This window comes from Neophocaena asiaeorientalis, unplaced genomic scaffold (genome assembly GCF_003031525.2).
Source record: "Neophocaena asiaeorientalis asiaeorientalis breed wild unplaced genomic scaffold, Neophocaena_asiaeorientalis_V1.1 scaffold45, whole genome shotgun sequence".
Lineage (NCBI taxonomy): Eukaryota > Metazoa > Chordata > Mammalia > Artiodactyla > Phocoenidae > Neophocaena > Neophocaena asiaeorientalis.
Window position 1 is genome coordinate 3,095,315 of NW_020174642.1, and position 6,944 is coordinate 3,102,258.

General features: G+C 47.8%; 1 protein-coding gene across 1 annotated transcript in view; it reads left to right on the plus strand.

Moving 5' to 3' along the window:
• Nucleotides 1-2,448: 2,448 nt before the first annotated feature.
• KCNE2 (potassium voltage-gated channel subfamily E regulatory subunit 2) overlaps nucleotides 2,449-6,944 on the plus strand; it is a 5,980-nt gene continuing 1,484 nt past the window's right edge. The window contains exon 1 of the mRNA XM_024758348.1: nucleotides 2,449-2,552. The gene's annotated coding sequence lies outside the window, so the exon portion shown is untranslated. The remainder of the gene's footprint in view (nucleotides 2,553-6,944) is intronic.

Sequence of the window (6,944 nt, forward strand, 5' to 3'; positions counted from 1 at the left end):
GCTACGTAATTTGCTCACCCGGTTTGTCAGCCTCCAAAGCCAAACTCTTAGCCTCCAGGATATATGGCCTTTCAGTCCTGCCCTAATTACCACAGCGTAGACTTGCACACTCTTTTGACTCTTCTTACATTTGCTCTTAGGAGAATTCAAGATGTGCCGTGAAACGGCCAGGGCTGCCTTAGGAGTGAGATTGAGCTTCTGTTCCTTGTTTCACCAGCAGGGGGCACAGTCACCTCAGTTGAATTTCCCAGGGAGCCATTTGACTCTCCTGCTTCTGTTTCTACGGAGGCACTTTCAGTCCAACTGGACCATCGAACAATTCCTTTCTGGTCGGGTTTTCTTAGTCTTGTGCAGTGAAGGCAATTTTAGAGAACAAATGGTGTCATGAGAAGCTGGTGCCGTTTTAGAAATCCTTATATTTCTTCAGCTCACACCTAATATTTACATTAACTACTATACTTTGTAGGTAGTTTTAAATCCCAGCCATCTTCCTCTTGCCACCGAGTGTACTGCAAACCATACTGTACAGATCATCATTTAATGAGAAAATCCAAAATGAAGCAAAGTTAACCTTCCTTTACACAGGTACATTACAGAGTACTGGCCAGCCCCGTGACCTTCAAGTGACTTTGGTGGTGTGTAACTTCTGCAGCTGCTATTCAGGAACCGGACACAAATCATGGTTCTACTTCTATGTCATTCTGACCTCTTGAGCTCACCGTGCCTGCGTTCCTCAGCTGTAAGGTTCATAGTACCTTCTACACTGGGTGTGGCAATGATCGCACAATGCTGATACAATAAAAGCGTTTGAGAAGAACCTGGCACGTGGTAAGTACTCAGTAGGTGGGTGTCAGCTTTTATTAAGTCCCACTCTGACCAATTCCAAGGACTCCCACTATGATAGAAAAGGATCTTTTCGTAAGTAGAATTTGTCAGCTCTTTGTATACTTTGCAGACTTGCTTCCATCTCCGCCATATAACACCTTTCTGTGGCAAGTTTCTATTTTACCAGACAGCCGTGTAGTTATAAGTCATGTGGAAATTGTCCTAGAGAGGACAATTAAACGAAATTTGGCTTATCAGGAAGTGGTCAGAATAAGGATGCTTGCCGCAGATCATACTGGCCTTCTCAACACATACCAACCGCTCAGAGATGGACATATTCGTGTCCACTGTCTGTGACGCTTTCCCTCCCCACGAGGTCTGCAGGGAAGGGTGCTGTCCACTAAGACTTGTCCCAGCCTGGGCGGCTCCCTGTGCCCCGGCACTGCCCCGGCTGGAGCTGGCATCACTGTGCCTGAAGAGGGAACTTGTGCCCAACACCAGACTCCACGCAGGCACACCGCCACCGGCACCAAGGTTAATTCCCAACTGCCGGTCAGTATTTAACTTTCCTCGTAAGATTAGATTAAATATTTGGGTTCATAAAAGCCTAGGATTGCAGACTGCCGTGAGCGAGGGCTCAGCTGGGTGCTGGCTGAAGCTGCCCACAGGCCAGGTTTACGCAGCATCCTTCGAGCTCCTGGCGTCAGCGAGAAGGTGCGGGACAGCCTGACTCTGCAGCGAGGAATTCCCTACTGCTGCGCACCGCACAGGCAAGTTTCCACTGAAAATACTTTATTGTTTTAGGAATTAATTAACAAAGCTATTTTTTTTTTTTACAGAAAATTATAAAAGGAATGATTTTCCTGGTACAAGACCTGGCCTTTCCTCCCTTCCCTTCCCCATCCCCTCTCCCTCTCTCCCTCTCTCCCTCTCTCCCTCCCTCCCTCCTTCGCACCTTCTCCGGATCCTTCCTCTTTTGCATACTTTCTGTCTCTTTATTTTACTTTTTTTTTTTTTTGCGGTACGCAGGCCTCTCACTGCCGTGGCCTCTCCCATTGCGGAGCACAGGCTCCGGACGCACAGGCACAGCGGCCATGGCTCACGAGCCCAGCCGCTCCGCGGCACGTGGGATCTTCCCGGACCGGGGCATGAACCCGCGTCCCCTGCATCGGCAGGCGGACTCTCAACCACTGCGCCACCAGGGAAGCCCTGTCTCTTTCTTCTTCTCCTTCTTTTCCTCCTCCTCCATCTTCTCTTTGTAGTGTTTTCCTTACTCATCTCTTCAGTAATTGCCTTTGGATGAAAATTTTGAGCATTTATTTTTTTAATGGGAGTTTCATAGTAAATGTAGATAATCATCTGGTTCTATTCCTGTTGTAACAATGGAAGACTCTGCTGCGTTTGTAGGTCCACATGATGCTAGTAATCCACAAGCTCTCTAGAAAAGAGAACTCTGGATTTGGGGATCAAGTGCGTGTTACTTTCCTCATAGCGTCAGATTGCCCTTGTCATGAATTACGCACGTTTGTGACAGGCACAGCTGGAATCAGGGGGTCATTATGTGTCCTGAAGATAGGGCACAATCAATTGAGTACATGGGCTCGAGCCTTGGTCTTGGTCTCGTTTCTTTTGCCCAGTGAGCTGACCGGTCGCAGGCGATGGAAGCAGGGAGTTAGCGGGCTTCGTGACCTCGGCTAAGACAGAGCGGGGGCTGAGCAACAGCCTGGGTGACTTGGGTTTCTAGACTTAGCACTATGACCTTGGACAGGGTATTTAAGCTCGCTGGGCTGTAGTTACTCACCCTGCCAAAGGAGCAGACCAGCCCAAAGGATCTCCAGGGGCCCATCCTCTTATTTGACCAAGCAAGAACCATCTATTAAAAATGCCTGAAAATGTAGAACCACGTGTATTAGTTTGAACTATATGGGACATTGCCAATATTTGACCATTTTTAACCTCTGTAAAGGGCAACTTCAAATGGTTCAACAGAACATGAATAATAGTTGCCTTCACATTCCAAGGGTGAATGCCTAGTGTGGTATATTCTACTTAGAGGAGGGGTAAGTGTTTATACCAAATGTGGTCAACGTCTATCAGTTAAATAGCTATTCTGGGTAGCAGAAAAGTTAATCTGCTTGTTTTAGCAGAACGTCCGTCAATGAAAGAGCTTTCACACACTGTGATTTGATTTTTGCCTGTGGACGATGGGCTGCCCAGCCATGCCTCACGCGACAGTGTCCGAATAGTGACCCGTCCTTGGACTCCACTTTTGCAGGCTGGCCAGGGGTCAGCACTTAGGCAGTTAATCCCCATAGGCCCTTTTCAGCTCTGTGATTAAGTGTTATCAGAAGGCACCTCCTGACCTGCTTAGCAGTAGGCCTTTGTCTATATAGAAGAGCTGAACAGGTAATCCGCAGTATTGGCTCTAACAGGCCCGTGCAGGCTGCCTCGCCCACACCTGGAAACAAACCCAACTTCGGGGGATCTCGGTACTGAAGTCCTTCATCTCAAAGACATTTCGAGAGATTTTTGATTGGGCTTTAGGGGCCCCAGGAGTCCCCTGAAAGTGAATGCAGAGCTTCATATGTACATATGTACAATTTTCTGGGGAAAAATAAAGTCAAATTGTTTTATTTTGTTTTTCAAGGAATCTAGGGACCCTCCGCTCCCCACAAATAAGTTAAGAATCACTATTGTAGTTTCCAGTTGAATTCTGTAGAACACAGGAGAGGACCGTTCATTCATTCACCCAACCTGTAATAAAGGTCTGCTATCCATCAACCCCAGTGCAGTTCCGGGATTTGAAGGTGGATAAAACAATCTCAGCCCTCCAGCAGCTCAGTGCTTATGTCATTTGGAATCAAAGGACTTTCTCTCTAAACATCAGTTTCCTCGTTTGTAAAATGGAGGTACTTGCTTACATTTTAGAGTGGTTTTGAGCATCCCATGAATAGCACACAATAAATGGGAAAATTGAGGACAGGCAAGCAAACACACATGACCGTTTACAGGAGTAACACGGAAAAGGGATCTCCAGCCCATGCTGGGAGGTCGGGGAGAAGCTTGTGGACCGGGAGACTGCCGACCTAGGTTTCTGAAACCATAAGGGCAAACCATCTTTTTAAAATGTGTGAGTGTGATGGATAAAGAAGATGTGGCACATGTATACAATGGAATATTACTCAGCCATAAAAAGAAACGAAACTGAGTTATTTGTAATGAGGTGGGTGGACCTAGAGTCTGTCATACGGAGTGAAGTAAGTCAGAAAGAGAAAAACAAATACCGTATGCTCACACATATATATGGAATCTAAAAAAAGAAATTGGTTCTGAAGAACCTAGGGGCAGGACAGGAATAAAGACACAGACCTACTAGAGAATGGACTTGAGGACACGGGGAGGGGGAAGGGTAAGCTGGGATGAAGTGAGCGAGTGGCATGGACTAATATATACACTACCAAATGTAAAACAGATAGCTAGTGGGAAGCAGCCGCATAGCACAGGGAGATCAGCTCGGTGCTTTGTGACCGCCTGGAGGGGTGGGATAGGGAGGGTGGGAGGGAGAAGGGCAACCCAGGGAAAGTCCTGGAGAAGATCAGTGCTCTCCCCTCTCTCCCTCCGCCCCACTGCCCCTTCCCCTCAATACTTAAAGTGCCCATCTACATTCCAGCGTGGAAAGCTGGGGCTTCCCTTGAGGCACCCTGTCCTGGATGGTCTTGCTAAGCCTCAGAAGATGCCTCTCCTGTGTCCGCTGTGGTCTCTCGGAGCCCTGAAGGAACAGGCCCTGGCCCAGAGTTTTCACAGGTGGTGAAAAGCTAAAGAGTCGCTTTGATGAAAGCATTCGCAGAACGATGTTGGCAGTGAGCGTGACCCTGCTGTCCTTCCCCCGTAACACGGGGACTTTACTCCCTCCACTCAGGGGCGCCACTGGAATTCCAAGCGCAGCGGCACAGCCACGAAGGAGATGCACGGGAGGTGGGCGGGCAGAAGAGCTCAGAGCACGGAGGAGCTCGCGATGCGCCCTCCTCTCTGGGGAAACCCAGATCCAATGTGGCCTCGTGTAGCCCAGTGCATGCTGGCCTTGCTTCAGAGAACCGCTGTCCAATGAGCAGAAATAAGTAGACTATTTCCCATCTTGGCAGGAAGAACACGAAGGGGACCCAATTCTCTGCCCTGAGGAGGTCCCCTTCTTCCCCTTCTCAGTTGCCTCATACTCCACAGTCCCTTGGGGCCTTCCACCAGACCGAACTTCCCTCGTCACCCACCAGTCTTTGCTTTTGTACACTTAGCTCCTCTGGGATTCTTGTTTGTTTTCATTCTTTGTTTGGTTTTTTAGTTGTCTCTATGTTCTACCCATTCTTCAATTTGGCTTCACAGAAGGAAACTGAATTCTCTCCAGAGGGTGCAGCAGGGAGATATATAAGCTGGGAAAATCACGGTTTTCTTTATTGGATGAAGCTGTGGGAAAGGGTTGGCAGAAACAGAGGATGAGGGCACTGGTGGGTGAAGTGATCCGGCCCCGTCACGTTTGTAAGGTGAGCCCTACAGACCACGGGAAGCCGGGGGCGGGGGGATGGAATTTTTTGGATGGATGAAACAAGTGTGAGCTCCCCCCAGATGAGTAGACCTGGGCTCTTCAAAGGTTAAGGAGCCAGTGGTGAAGTCTTGACTCGGATTAAAGCCGGTTTAGCTATACTCTTTCACAGTGAACTGTGTTATTTTAAGGGGGAGAAAGCGTGCCTCTGTCACATTGCTTGGAAAATATGCTTGGTGAGTACTTTGGGGCAATCTTACCTATTTGTTAAGTTTCTTTTCCACCCGCTCTGTTCACACCTGTTACAACTCTCTGCACCTTGCATGGTCGTTTGTTTGCATCTCTCCCACTACACCGAGCTTCCACAGGCAGAATTCTTGTACTCGTCATGGCTGCATTTCCGATGCCAGCGTGTTCCCGGCACATTCATTTACTCATCAGACATCCATTGTGTGCCTACTGTGTGCCAGTTTAGTTGGTTTAGTGCCAACACTCACTAAACCAAGGTAGACAGAGGCGATGTGAGCCCTGCCCTCACAGACATCATGGTCGAGTGGGAAAGGTGAGACCATAAGCCAATCATCACACACACACAGCGACATATACACAGAAGCATGTTGGGAAGAGTGCTTTGAAGAAAAGTAATAAGATGCTATTGGAGAAAAGTGATGATTGGGGGTGGGGTTTGAGAGCAGGGCCGGGGGAGTTTTCTCAGAAGTGACAGTTAAACTGGGCCCCAAAGGGTGAGGAGGTAGCAGAGGGAAGAGAAGGGGAAAAGTATTCCAGGTTGAGGGAACAGAATGTGCAAATGTCCTGAAGCAGGAGAAGGTTTACTGATGTGGAGGAAGGCAGGCCAGGAAGACCAGTTGCCACGAGCGGAGAGTAACTGGGGAGGTGGTCAGGGGCCAGCCAGGCCAGGCCAGGTAAACCTGTTAAAGAATGAGGATTTTATTTTGTGAACAGGAAGGCATTGCATCATTTTAAAAACAGGGTAATGATGTGCTCCAATTTCCCTCTTAAAAAGAGCACACCGACTGCTGTGCAGGGCAGAGAGGGGCAGATGTGACCCTGGGGAGGTAGTTTTGGGGAGGGCTGTATTGCATTGCATTGTATCAGCCAGGTGAGAGATGCTGGTGGCTGGGCAGTGAAAGTGAGGATGGAGAAGAGAGTGGGAGTTGAGAAATATCAATGATCTCTCAGGTTGTTCCTTTGTATCACTTGCCTAAAGTACTTCTTTCAAATATGGCTACACATACTCATCTCTTTGGTATAACTGGAAAAAGCACTGCCTAGACATAGGAGATGGAGCAGATTGCAAAGTCTGTCAATGCCCCTTGCAAGCTTCTGACCCATAAGTCTCTGAGAACACAGAACATACATCAGTCATTGCTTCATTCAGCTGATGTCTGTTGAGTATCTGTTATGAACAAGACATTGTGCTAGCCATTGTGAGGTGACCGACCTATTTAGAAACAAAGTAATGAATGCAAGATTATTGATGAAAATTTTGAACAGAAGAAAAATATAAGGAAAAAAAATCTGTGAGTATACCATCCACTATTTTTTTTTTTTTTTTTTTTTTTTG